General features: G+C 60.6%; 1 long non-coding RNA gene across 1 annotated transcript in view; it reads right to left on the bottom strand.

Annotated features, from left to right (window-relative positions):
* The window catches only part of LOC118920505 (uncharacterized), a 32,933-nt gene extending 19,409 nt beyond the window's left edge, over positions 1 to 13,524 (bottom strand). The window contains exons 1-3 of the long non-coding RNA XR_005027948.2: positions 13,432 to 13,524; positions 10,861 to 11,008; positions 9,719 to 9,861 (exon numbers count right to left, since the gene is read on the bottom strand). This is a non-coding gene — a long non-coding RNA (uncharacterized LOC118920505). The remainder of the gene's footprint in view (positions 1 to 9,718; positions 9,862 to 10,860; positions 11,009 to 13,431) is intronic.
* Between the last annotated feature and the right edge of the window lie 669 nt (positions 13,525 to 14,193).

Here is a 14,193-nt window from a genome sequence, read left to right as displayed (position 1 = left end):
ACTGGGCCTAGCCCAGGGCCTGAGTCGCAGGGGCCACAGAAACTGGCACCTACGTAGGACTCAGACATGTGAGTAGGAGGCCAGCAGCCGGCAAACTCGCCCGCCAGCTCCACGCCTGGACCTGGCATGTGAGCTGAAGCCAGCAGGCCTGCTGGGACTGAAGCTAGGAACCCAGGTTGGGGGTGGGTGTGGAGGCAGGAGGTCACAGCCTGGGCATGGAGGAGGCCAGCCTAGTGAACAAAACTGTGCCGGCGGGGCAGCAGAGGGGCACTGGGCCTCGACAAGGGCAGGTCCCCACGATGGCCTGTGGAGCCCCAGACACTGACGCCCCACACATGGCCGGCCCGGTGGGTGTGGAGCCAGGAACCCCTAGATGTCTCAGGCCGCACACCCACCACCTGTGGTGCCCCCTAACTCCCCCAGGGGCACAGAAGCTCCCTACAAGGACTCCAGTGTCCAGGGTCTCCGGCAGCTCAGCCTGCCATTGGTTCCTTGGGGTCCGGGCTGCTAGCCCAGAACTAGCCGGCCACCTCGGCCCCAAACTGGCCAAGACCAGGGGAGCCCAGCATCAGTGTGGACACATTGTTAGGACCTGGTTGAGGAAATCGGCCTGTTTACCTCCATGGGCCCCCAGGGCCTCCTGCTGGCACCCCCTGCTCCCTCCCCAACTCCACCTGAAAAGCCACAGCGGTGGACACCTGCACTGGCCAGGCCTGTGGATGTGGAAGGTGGAGGCCCACTGAGCGCCTCACGGAGGCCCTGGCCCCAGGACACCTGCACTGCAGCTCCAGGCGGACAGGGGGCCTGGGGGGGGTGCCGAGGAGGGCGGCTGTCGCCAGGGTCTCAGCTGGGCACTGAGGGATGAGGTGGAGGGGCCAGGCAAAGAGAGGGCAAGGAGGCTGGGGGCAGGACCCTGGGAGGGGCGGGCTGCAGCCAGGAGAGTGGGGGGTGCGGCCTCCCCCGGGGCTGAGAACGGCTCCAGGCTCGGACCCGGGCTGCACCTTCCGGTTTGGGGCAGAGGGGCGAACCTCACCACAGGGTGGACACATCTGGAAGGAGTTCTGGCGGCAGAGAGGAGGCCAAGACACTGCTGCTGCTGCAGGGGGCTGACGTGGTGGCCTCGTGGGAAGTGGCCTCGCGTGGAGATGGCCGTGGGGACAGAGAGGGACAGGAAGGACAGAGGCAGCTGTCCCCACGCCTCCACAGGGAGCCTGGAGGCCCAGAGTTACCTGTGCCTTCACAGAGTGGAGGGGGGGCCTCGAGCGTGACGCTTCCCCTCTCCTTTTAAAACTTTTATTCTTTCTTTTCATGAAAAAGGGGCATTGAGTTACCGGGAGGGAAAGCTGTTGACAGACCCTAGACCAGTGAGCTGCACAGACGCTGAGCCTTCTGGAGCATGGGATGGGGCCGGGGCCACGTGCCCATGGGCTGACTCCAGATGGCACAGGGCAGGACGACCAGCGCCCACCCTGTCTCAGCCACCAGCACCTCCCATTTTATCCACTGCTTAAACTTCCTGCCAAGCTGGGCGTTTTGCTGGCCGAGTTCTTTATTGTTGAGCTGTTTTAAAGGTTTATTTTTTCCCTTTTGCTCTAACAAAATTGATGCCCTTGGTCTTCAGGCAGGAGATGCCGCAGGGGACTCTAAGGGTCAGGTCTGTCTCTGAGGAGACGGAGATAGCGAGAGATCAGCCACGAAAAAGAGGCAGAAAATGCACTAGAGGCACAGGACGGGCAGCGAGTTTGGTGTGCAGGGCTGGCTGATGCCCCTCTCCCGGCCCCACCCCGTCTCAGTGGGCACCCCACCCTCTCCCTCCCAGTGCCTAGGCGCTGACTTCCCTCCAGCCAAGCGTCATGGCAACAGGCCTGTTTTGTGGCATAGCCATGGACCCTGGCCCGTCGCTGGGGAGTGGGTGCCCTTCTCTGCCTCCTTCCTTCCCCGTGTGCCCTTCAGCTCCTCCCACAGCCGGCTAAGCCCAGTACGGCCCTCCCCCTCCATGGGCAGAGGCCGAGCACACGGACGGCACACAGCCTGGCTTCCAGCAAGTCGCTCTGCAACAGTCCCCACTGGTTCCGCTCTTGGCCACGTGTCCACTGCAACCTCCATGGGAGCTTCTCAGTGGCCAAAGGAAGGGGTTTCATTTAGTCCCAATTTTGCAGACAAAGAAACTGAGGCCCAGGGAGCCTGAGGCCACACAGCCAAGTCGGGATGCGTGTCACTCTCACCGGACACCACCACATGCAGCACTTCTCCTGAGCCACAGAGTGGCCCACACGGGGCTCCAGGGGCCAGTCAGCCCTGGGCTGGGGGCAAGCTGGGAGGCTGGGAGTCCAATTCAACCCCCAACTGGGCTGCTTCTGAACAGCTGGGGGTGGGGGAGGCCAGCAAGCGCACAACAGCCTTCTCTCCCCACCGCAGCGCAGACCTCCTGCAGAAGCAGCGAAAGATGATCAAGGTCTTTGCTCTTCAGCCACTACGTTCTGGGGCAGCTTGTTGCACAGAGCCCCCCACAGCCCTCCTGGCCCTGAGGAAGGAAGGCAGAGAAGGCCCCTGTACGTGCTGCATGGCGCTTGTCACTTGGCGTCTTCTCCCATTCCACCCCAGTGGCACACAGAGGGTCCCCCCCAACCACGTGGCCCTCAGGGGAGGCAACGGGGCACCACAGCCTCTGACAGAGGATGAGGTGGACAAAGGGTGACATGACCTGTCCTCAGACCTCAAGGGAACCCGGGAGCAGCTTGGCCCCGAGTACCAGCCTTCCCCCCTGCCCAGCCTTCTCCACACACCCCCACACCACAGTCTCCCTGGTCCCCAGCACAGGGAGGGGGAACATCAGCACAGTGTGACCGGGCTGCCACACAGAGGCCACCACACCAGCTGATGGAGTTCCAAGCCGCCTCTTCCTGCCACAGCACAGACCTGCAGGCTGTCTGTCCCCTGCCCTGGCACTGGGTTCTGGGGGCCCAGCCTGAGTTCAGCCGTCGTGCCCTTGGGGAAGGAGATGTAGACAGACACCTGAACTTGTAAAGATCCAGCCAGGAGCAATGCTTGCAGAATTTCTGACGGGATGTCCCCATCAGCACAGGCCGGTGAGGTCCCCAACGGGAAACAACCTCAACTCCCACCAGTGAGGGGTCTGGGAGGCCCAGCAACGCCTTTGGAGGGAAGGGCTCCGTGAGCCATGGAGGCCTGTGGCTGGCGGCGAGGCAGGGCTGCTGCACAGGGACCCACGTGGGTCAAGTGCTGCTTCGCGGGCCTCGAGTGCCGACACGATCCGGAAGGGTGAGCTCCAAACACGACGTGAGCCTTCATCCTCACTGAGCCCCCCCTTCCCCCACAACCGGAGGTTCTTCCTCCCGCACAGGCCCCTTTCGGCCCAGAATCCAGAACAAAGCCCACACCGGACTGAGAACCACTGGCCAGCTTCCCTTCTCTGGGCCTCTGGGTCCCCGTTTGTCCCTGGAAGGCCTCTCAGGACGGGTCCCCAGAAGCCAGGTGTTAATGCTCCTGAAACAGAGCACAGGAGGGGACAGTGACAGCAGCGGGGCTCGCTCAGCAGACCACGGAATCCCCCCAACACTCACGAGCGCCGCTGGCCAACGGTGAGACAGCGAGAACAAGGGCTGGCTTCCTGGAGGAGGCCACACCTGAGCTAGTCTGATGCTCGCCTTTTGTCCCCCAGGGGACACGGGGACATTTGGCAATGGCTGAGGACAGCTGCTGCTGTCACAACCAGGGTGGCGGCTACTGGCACCTGGTAGCAGAGGCCAGATGCTCTAGTCTTCGTCCTCTGCACAGGACAGGTCGGGTCCGAGATGCCATCGTGGGCTTCTCTCTCTGGGGAGAGAAGCCCTGCTCAGGGCCAAGTGGGGACGAGGCCACGTCCAGATTAGCAAGACCCTACCCACAGGCAAGGAAATGTCCCTGGCCCAGCCCCAGGCAGCCTGCAGGCAGGCTTGTGGGAGAGGACATGGGGCTGAGGGTGGGGCCCTGACTCCCCAGGCCTGATGCTGGGACCCCATGCAGGCCGTGGGAGCCACAGAAGGCATTTGAGAAGAAAGCCCAGCCCGCACGCCGAGAGGCTGGATAACCTTGGGCTCAACGAAGCCCAGGCTGGGGCCACCCCTGACTCAGGTGTTTCCTGAAGTTCGTCCTCAAAACCAGGGCATTCACTGCTCTTGGGGCGCCCCACCCCTGTGACCCAGGCTCCTGCTCCCACCCACTGTGCCCTGTCCTCCATCCACTCAGGGCCCCAGGGCATACCTGCCCTCCAGCGGCCATGAGGAGTCCCTGTTCCCGCTTTCCCGGGCCAGGCCTCGGCCAGCAGCGGCCCCTGAGGGTCCTCCCCACGCGGCTCTGCCCCCACCCTTTGGTTCCAGGGATGGTGACAGCACCCCACTGTTCCTAGCCCAGCCCGCACTAGCCCTTGAGGGTGGCCTATACTGACCCCCATGTTTGCACACGGCAACCTCCCTCACTAAACTGACTTCACATTACCCCAGCGGCACAGGGGGCCTGTGTCCTGCTGGGACCCTACTCTCTCCAGACCCCTGAGAGGTGACGATCCAGCCACACCGGAAGGAAGACTTCGCTGGCTGCCGACTCCACAATGTCCCTGTGCCTCAGTTTCCCCAATCTTCAAAGTGACAGCTTATTTTGGGGGACTTCGAAGGACTGAGCCCACCAGTCCCTCCTGGCCTTTGAGAGACACAGCAGGCGAGACGGCCTGGCTGAGGCCCCAGAGGCCCCAGAGCCTGGAGAAGCGCCCGGGCGGACGAGCCGCAGCACCACACTGCCACTGGCCAGCACCCCCGAGGCTCTCACGGCCTCGGCCCAACGTGGATTGTTTATACTCAGCAGCTCCCATACTTCTCACAATGACCCTACGAGGTGGGCATCAGCCCCACAGCACAAATGGGGAAACAGAGGCCCGGAGCGGGTGGGTTCTCCCCGTCCAGGCCCAGTGTCCTCATCTGCCTGTCCTGCCACCTTGTGACAAGGCCACTGCCCCTGGCAGCTGCCCGGGACCCCGCAGGGAGACAGAAAGACCCGGTCCTGAATGCTCTGCGTAGCCAGCGCACAGAGGGCACTCTGCCGGCAGAGCCCTGTACCCAGGTGCCAAAGCGAATGGGCAAAGTTTTCAGAAGAGACAGGGTATTTGCATCCTCTCAAAGTCCCCTCTCCCTCCAACAAATCTTTCCAGTGTGCGTGACCTGGAGTGCCCAGGACACAAAGTGCCGGGCAGGGATGGGGGGCTTCTGGGGGAGGCGTGGGACCCGACGTGGGTCTGCAGGGCCTGGAGAAGGAGAAGGGGTGGGCCTGACCCAGCACAGCTCACAGGCGCACCCTGGGCCAGGGGTCTGCATCCATCACCCCCTTCAATCCTCTGGCAACCCAGTGAGACTGGTGCTGCCATGGTCCCACTTCGCAGAAGGGGAAACTGAGGCCCAGACTGGCCCAGGTCCATGCAGGTTGTGGGTGGCACAGCTGGAGTCACACCCAGGCACGTCACGCTGCTAAGCCCAGTGCCTTCTTCAGGCCCACACTCCTGCCACCCACTGTCCCCTCAGGCAATGCAACCCACCCGTATGGGGGCCTCCCACAGCCAAGCCTTGGGACTGCCCCGCCCGTGGCTCTCCGGAGAAACAAGATTTCTGTGTACAAAAATAGCAAGCATGAAATGGATCAAAGACCTGAATGTAAGTCATGAAACCATAAAACTCTTAGAAAAAAACATAGGCAAAAATCGCATGGACATAAACATGAGTGACTTCTTCAGGAACATATCTCCCCGGGCAAGGGAAACAAAGGCAAAAATGAACAAGTGGGACTATATCAAGCTGAAAAGCTTCTGTACAGCAAAGGACACCATCAATAGAACAAAAAGGTATCCTACAGTATGGGAGAATATATTCATAAATGATAGATCCGATAAAGGGTTGACATCCAAAATATATAAAGAGCTCACACACCTCAACAAACAAAAAACAAATAATCCAATTTAAAAATGGGCAGAGGAGCTGAATAGACAGTTCTCTAAAGAAGAAATCCAGATGGCCAACAGACACATGAAAAGATGCTCCACATCGCTTGTCATCAGAGAAATGCAAATTAAAACCACAATGAGATATCACCTCACACCAGTAAGGATGGCTGCCATCATGGAAAAGACAGACAACAACAAATGTTGGCGAGGTTGTGGAGAAAGGGGAACCCTCCTACACTGCTGGTGGGAATGTAAACTAGTTCAACCATTGTGGAAAGCAGCATGGGGGTTCCTCAGAATGCTCAAAATAGACTTACCATTTGACCCAGGAATTCCACTCCTAGGAATTTACCCTAAGAATGCAGCAGCCCAGTTTGAAAAAGACAGATGCACCCCTATGTTTATCGCTGCACTATTTACAGTAGCCAAGATATGGAAGCAACCTGAGTGTCCATCAGTAGATGAATGGATAAAGAAGGTGTGGTACATATACACAATGGAATACTACTCAGCCATAAGAAAAGGGCAAATCCAACCATTTGCAGCAACATGGATGGAGCTGGAGGGTATTATGCTCAGTGAAATAAGCCAGGCGGAGAAAGACAAGTACCAAATGATTTCACTCATATGTGGAGTATAAGAACAAAGGAAAACTGAAGGAACAAAACAGCAGCAGAATCACAGAACCCAAGAATGGACTAACAGGTACCAAAGGGAAAGGGACTGGGGAGGATGGGTGGGAAGGGAGGGATAAGGGGGGAGGAAAAAGAAAGGGGGCCTTACGATTAACATGTATAGTGGGGGGGGGGCACGGGGAGGGCTGTGCAACACACAGAAGACAAGTAGTGATTCTACAGCATCTTACTACGCTGATGGACAGTGACTGTAATGGGGTATGTGGGGGGGACTTGGTGAAGGGGGGAGCCTAGTAAACATAATGTCCTTCATGTAATTGTAGATTAATGATACCAAAAGAAAAAAAAATAGCAGACATGAAGGTCAGACTGCATGGTCCACATGCAGAATGCAGCAGACTCCAAAGGAGAAAGAAAGCTGGGCAGGCAGGGGTGGCTCAGGAGGGCTTCCTGGAGGGGGCAGTGGGGTCGGGGATGGTCACAGAGTCCCCCCAGGCCTGTTGAAGTCCAGGGCCATGTTGCCAAGGCCACCTGCGATAACCCACTTTGGGCTCTCCTGGGCTGCATCCCACCCAGCCCGGGGGCCCCGGGCCGCCTGAGACCTGCTGCCCGGGATGGTGTTGTCCTTTGTCCCCTTCCACCCATGCTACAGAGGAGAAAGGAGGGCAGTCCAAACTCAGCCGAAGACTGCGGCTCTCCCGGGTGACTCTGTCACCCCCAACCCACCACAGCCCGAGTCCCTCCAGCCGTGAAGGTTTCTGGACCCCTAGGGGGCCTGCATTTACTATGGGGATGAGGCCTTCAGGGGCCCAGGGAGGATTCCTAAGCCTTCATGGCCAGGGTCCCCCCAGTGGAGGGTGGGCCCAGGGGTACCCCAAGGGCAGGTACATTCCTTTCCACCAGGGCTCGGAGAGGCTGCTACTAAATTCAACGGCATAAGAGATCCCCTGCCCCCCATTTTCTGCAGTTCCCAAGAACACAACCCACCCGTGCCCACCCCTACCCCATCCGCCCCTTGATGAGCTAGTACAGGAGTCAGGTTGGTCCCCTCACAGCCAGACCCCTGACATTCATCCCTGTCACCCTGAAACCACAGGCTCAGAGGGCCCATGCTGGCGGAGGCTGGCCCAGGCCCAGACGCGCCTGTCTGGCCCCTGCGCGGCACTCCCGCCCCACCCCGGGCCGGGGACAGTCGGCAGAGAGACCAGCGCTCGGACAGCTGCAGCCCCCTGCCAAGGACTCCACTGGCGACGGGGGACAGAGCTCCTCAAAGAGAGAGCCAACAGCTACTTTCCATGGAAAAAATGTCCTCAGAGCTCCCAGAGGCCAGGGGGCCCCAGCCCATGACTCAAGGCTGTGCAGCAGCCGCCCCCCACCCACCCCGAGCCTGACAGACAGCCGCCTCCCACCCACCCACCCATCGAGGCCCAGTCACAGCAAGAGCCCACTGCACTGACCCCCTCCAGATGCCGTGGCCACCCCCTGCCCACACCCTGGCAGCAGCCCTACCCTCGCAGGCCGTGCCATAGACGCATGCCCCCAGGACCTGAGCTGCCCACCTGTAAGGTGGGAAGAGGGGCGGGGCCCTAACAGCCTACAGGGTGTTTGCTTGGAGAACCCCTGGAGGGGCCTCCGGCCTGAGCCCTCCTGGGTGAGCCCCGGAGGCAGGGCCTGGCACCAGTCAGGTGCCAATAAATGCTGGTCAGTCTGAATGAGTCCCTTCAGCAGACAGACGCCTGTCCACCCTCGCATGTCCTTGGGCTGCTCAGCGGATCTTCCATCAAGATACATTTCTGAGATGAAGCCTGGAGTGGCGCCAAGCTAGGCCACCGTGCAGCTCCCCCTCAGAAGTGGCTTGTGACCGTGCAGCCTTACCAGGAGCAGGCAAGGCCTTCCTACCGTCGGGGCCTCCGGCTCTCAGGGCAGGAGGGGCTGGGGCGAGCCCACAGGGGAGGCGGTGGTGACCTCGGCCCACGGTCAGGGCTGGGGAGCGCTGATGGGGAGTCGCTGGAAGCATGAGGTTGGAGTTGGCATCCTTTCTGCACACGAGGACCACACCGGTTCTGTTCGGTCCCTGGGGCCCTGACTGGAGGGACAGAGGGGCTGCCACCCTCACCCCTGCACTAAGGCCTAGGGGCACCGTGAGGGCCACAGGGTGGACTGCGGAAAGTGCTGGAGCTGGGGCACTCTACAGGTGGGGAGCCCTGAGGGCTGACCCGCTGCCAGCAGCCCCAGGGGACTCTCCCAGGCCTGGGAGCCCTCCCGGCAAGGGCGCAGAGGCAGAAGATAACAGGCTTCGGAAAGCCGGTGTCTCTGTCCCTGGAGCTGGTGTGCTCTGGGGGGCTTGATGGAAATGGTCATTTTCAGGAGGAACCCAGTGGACCCCCAAGGGGCAGCCGGCAGCCAGGTCAGGCCTGTGTTTGAGGGCAGACAGCCTGGTAGGCCCAAAGCAAGGGACCTGTGCTTTTCTCCATCTGGAAAAGACACCACACTCATCAGCTGGCTCGGCCCGAGGGCCGGCAGTGGGCCTGGGACCTATTCCGTGTTGTGTGCATCCCAAAACCATCAACTAGCCCCGTATTTTCCCCCTGACGTCACCGGCGTGGCTTGACTCTGGAGTGACTGCAAACCCGAGGCGTAATCGCTGTTGTCTTTGCAAAGCGAAATCAGATGGTTTTTCCAAACCTCCCCCAGCCCTTGCCTCCTCCCCGGCTCCCTCTCTCCCTCTCCTTTTTTTTTATTATGTTCCTTGGACCACGTCCAGATGTTTCCTGCAACAACAGTCCTCCAAAATTTCACAGAAGGAGTGAGAGCGCGGCTTCCTGCTCGCCGGGGGACGTGGCGACGTGGCAGGGCGGGGGCCGCGGCCACGTCTGCAGCCCTGGGAGGCGGCTGGCTCGGCTCCGGTCCCAGTCCTCTGCCACCCCCACGCCCCGGGGCTGGACACTGGGAGGACATGGCCGTGGGGCGCAGGGCCTCAGGGACAGCCCCCTCCTCGGACGCCAGGGCCCTGGCCCCAGCTGCGGGCTGAGCAGAGGCCATGGCCCCGGAAGGAGCAGGGCAGAGCGTCCAGACCAGGCTTTGGGCTCCCACTGACCTGGGTGTGACTCCAGCTCCAGGGCTCACACATGTGGCCATGGGCAGCTTCTCCATGCGGTAGACAGAAGCAGGGCTGAGAGCTTTCATTCAAGTGGCCTCCGTCCAGTGTTGGCACCAGGCAGCCCCTCTAGACCAGCTCACCTGGAGGCAGGTGCAGAGCTGGACAGGGAGGGCAAGTTCCAGAGGACTCAGGGGAGAAGGGACATCTGAGCCAGGGGGGACAGAGGCAGATGTGGCCTCGGGAGCCGCGGGCCCCCAGGTCTCCACCTTCTGACATGACAGTCTCCCCGTCCAGGCTGCATGGGCAGTGACCCCTGCATCCTGCCTGCCTCCCTGTGCCCAGGAGGCTCAGAACTGGGTGGCATGGGCAGAACGCAGGCCTCCCCGCCTGGAACAGTGTGGTTCTCCCTGAGAACTCTGGGGTGCCAGCTGGGGGCCCCAGGCAGGCGGAGCCAGGAGCGTGGACCGCTGGAGAGAGGAGTCAGAGGTTGGGGAGACCCTTTTCACATTTCAAAATGTATTGCAGGGGCCTGCGCCGTGGGCCGTGCTGGAAAGGGGCTGACCGCTTCCCCTCACCTGCCTCAGGACCAGCCAGCAGAGGCGGAGCCTGCAGGGCCAGGGTCCCAGGACCACCCTCGGGCTGGGTGATTCACTAGAAGGACTCCAGGAACCAACCAAGCTGTTAGCTCAGCAAGAAAGGACAGGAGACAATGAACAGAAGGAGGAGCGAGGGGCAGGGTCCGGGGGGCAGGCTGGGGCTTTGGGCTCCCCCCTCCCATGGAGGTGTGGGAGCAGCCCCTTCACTCCCCAGAAGCGGTGTGACAATATCTGTGGGGTGTTGCCCCCCAGGGAGCCCAGCTGCTCCTCGTCCAGGCCACTGGGTGTTGGTCACATGGACACGGCTGAACCCCCCACATGCAGCCCTTAGTCTCTAGCCGCACTGAGGTTCAGCTAACACGGTGCAGCCCCAGGCCCCCCCCTAAATCCCATGGTGAGCAGGGACTCTCTGGTGTGGCCCAAGGCCCCGGGTGACCAAAGACACTCTTATAAGACAGGATGTCCCAAGGGGCCAGAGGCGCCCCACCCCCCGGGAGGACTCTGACCCTGGGGCCCGGGGTGGCCCTCCTGGGCACTACCTACCGGTTTCTTCGTCAATTCAGGTGGGGGTTGGGCTTTGACACGCACACCCTGCAGGGTGGCCACACCGCCGGGCCCTGCTCAGATCCGCTCAGGACCCCTGAGGAGGAGAAGACGGAGCCACTTCCACTGTGGGACGCACAGTGAGCATCTGTGAGGGGAAAGGGCATTGCTAGCCAGTGGGATGAGCCCCAGAGCCCAGAGCAGGGAGGGGTCGTGGGGGGAGACACCTTCCTGCTGCCCCTGCCGTCCCCCGGAACCACAGTGCAGAGGCCAGAGCAACGCCACTTCCTACAGAGGCAACACTAGCCCCCGGGGAACAGAAGGGACAGCCTCTGGTCACACACTGCTCTCACAGCCCTTGGCCATCCCCTCACTGGTCACTTGGCCAGAGAAACATGTTGGAAGACTAGTGCCTAAAGGGTTTCAAGAACTCAGCAACCTTCCGGCTGGTCCCCGGGGACCCTGAGTGAGGGGGCTTCCCTGCAAGGCAGCCTCACCTGGGGCCCAGCAGCAGGAGAGAGATTTCAGACTCAGGAGGACAACACAGGCAGTGACCGGGTGATCGTGCCTGGTTACACCGCCTGTATTGGGAATCACCCCCGTACCTTCTCCCTGTCATACACAAAAGGTTCTGGAAGGTACAGCCACATGCCCAACGGCCTTATAAAAGCCAGAGGACCAAGTGATAGTGTCCAACGGTGTGGCTAACACGGCTCAAGATTTATGGCTGGCCTGTTAGTAGCTGAACTTCTAGACCTCAGTGTTGCCCCTGAACGACGGCTAGCACTGGCCTGGAGGGAGAAGTAAGAGGCTTGAAACTGGCGGCTCCTTCGGGGCCTCCCGCTGGGAGGTACTTGATTTTTTCAGCCCTCAGTGATCTCCATGAGCCCTACCTGGGGTACCCAAGTGAAATCAGACGATTCTTTTCCCTGTTTTATACCCGAAGACCTCCTACTCACCCTCAAAGAGGAAGTCTCCTCCTCTGGGAAGCCTTCCAGCCCCCCTCCCCACCGGCAGCTCCCTCCTCTGTGTTCCCACAGCCCCTTGGTGGGGGCCTCTTCCCGGCACACACCAGCCCACCTTTCCAGCCTGTGCATTAAATACATGCAAGATATGCCAGATCTCAAAGACTGGGTGCCCAGAACAACGAATGCAAGATGGCTCATTAATAATCTCTACCTTGCTTCCTTATTGAAATAATAATAGTTTGATACATTGGTATCATGGTATCACATGGTAACTAGAAAATTTTCAATCACATGCACACCCCACATTATATTTCCGTCAGACAGGCTCTGTGTCGCTCGGACCCCTCCTGAGCCTCCGGAGCACAGGGCCTGGCCATGCAGGTTCCAGGCAGTGTTTGCTGAATGAATGAATGAGTGAGTGAGTGGGCAGGTGCTCGGGGCCAAATGCCATCACCTTTGCCCTGGAGCCTCTGCCTCACCCCAGCATGACTGTCCTGTTGAAGTACAGAGCATGTGTAAGTTACCACTGCTCCCTCCTCTGGGGTCTACACCCAACGCACGTGCCATGTGATCAGCCCCACAGGGCACCTTAGCCCACACCAGGGTCTCAGGGCTCCGCAAGAAGATGGGGAGCTCCAGCGAGTGAGGGGTTACAGAGGTTTGCGATCCTGAGGCTCAAAGCTGGTGGGAGCTTAGACAGAGAGGGAGGGCATGATGCCAGCCTCCTGCTTAGGGTCAGAGCCTGCAAAGCCGAGAGCAGCTGTCAGTGGTACGGGCGCAGAAGGGGCTGACCCTCCCGAGTAGGGGGGTCGTGAAAGAAGGGGGAGAGGGAGGCGACTGAAAGGAGGCGGCCAGACCAGCAGATGTCTGGCCAGTGCTCGGCGGTGTGGATGCTGCCACGCTGCCTGGCCCTTACCTGACCTGTCCTATGGGCCCCACCTTTTCACCTGCCTCTCTGCCCTCTCCCACCTCTGGGCTGTTCTCTGACCAGCCAGGCACCCCCTCTGAGCCTTCGCACCCGCTGGCTCCCTACTGGGATGCCCTTCCCTGGACCTTGGTGTGGTTGCCTCCTCCTTGAGGCCCGCCCTGACCACACGGTCTAGATTGTCTCCTTACTCGTCTCCTCGCGCTCCCACCTGCCCCACACCTTGACCTGAGTGCTGAGCTGGGACCAACAGCCCTGCCCCCAGACGTGGGCACTAGATGCCCTGTGCAGGCTCCTGGCTCCTGGCATGTCCCTGGCTGCCCTTCTGTGTGTCTTGCTCTGAACTGGGAAGGTGTCCTCCTGAGGCTTTTTGTGAGTTCTGGGGACAGGCTGGGGTGTCACAGCAGAGCCCTGGGTGGTCGAAATTCATCATGACTGCACACCTGGCAAGGTCTGTCCACGGAGGAAGCTCTCACTCGCCCTCCCCCAGGACCAGCTGGAGCAGCGTCCCAGGCACCCCCTCTTCCCTGCCCTGGACCCCCCGGGGCCCCCTCTCCCCTCAGCAGCAGGCACTCTCCCAGCCCAGCCCCCACCACCAGGTGTGACACAGTCAGCGGCAAGGGGAGCCCAGGGGCCCTGAGGGACAAGGCCCGTCACAGGGTCTTGCTGCCTTCCCACCTGGCTCTGAAAGCTCTCCTTTTGCCGCCGTTCCCAGGGCAGGACGGGGGGACCCTCAGCCGAGATGAAAGCAGAGATGCGTCCACCGTGAGTCCATGCCATCCACCGCGGGCACGGGGCAGCTCCGGCGGACAGCTTGCGGAGAGCCTGCACCTGCCCATCACACCAGCGGCGGGCTGCGTGCTGGGCGCTGGGATAGGGAGGGCTGGAGACGGTTGCCAGGGAGACGGCAGGGCTTAGCCAATCAGCTGGGGCCGCTGGCTAGGCAGTGAGGCGCGCTCAGCGGGACGAGGCTACCCTCTGGTGGTGGAACGGGGTGCTGCATCACTCCTACTGCGGTCCTGAGCCCGATGGAGGCACCTGGGGATGATGCTGCCGCTCCTCCCGGGTACAATAAACACACCTGGGTGTAGGCGTGGGCTTCTCTCCAGCTGTGGCGATTTTCACAACCATCCTGCAGCCTGGGGAGGTTGCTTTTCGTTGGAGTTACCCTCACCTGTTGCTCTGCAAGTCAGGGAAAGCTGCTTGCAGCGAATAGAGAGAGCTCATGAAATGCCCCTTTCCTTGTATCTGACTTAATTTAGTGTATAACCCACAGAACTCCACGCGCAAAAATAATTCACAGGTCGCTTCTGTACAGCTGACCCAAGACGAACAGCGCAGGACAGCCACTCGATCCATACTGTTTGTTCCTAACATACTTGTTATTTTTTTGTAAGCTGCTTTTTTTCTAATTGAAGTTCCACGTATTTGTTATACCCG

The sequence above is a fragment of the Manis pentadactyla genome, chromosome 3 (assembly GCF_030020395.1).
Source record: "Manis pentadactyla isolate mManPen7 chromosome 3, mManPen7.hap1, whole genome shotgun sequence".
NCBI classification, from domain to species: domain Eukaryota; kingdom Metazoa; phylum Chordata; class Mammalia; order Pholidota; family Manidae; genus Manis; species Manis pentadactyla.
The sequence above is the reverse complement of the archived record's forward strand: the minus strand, read 5'-3'. Positions and strand labels throughout refer to the sequence as shown.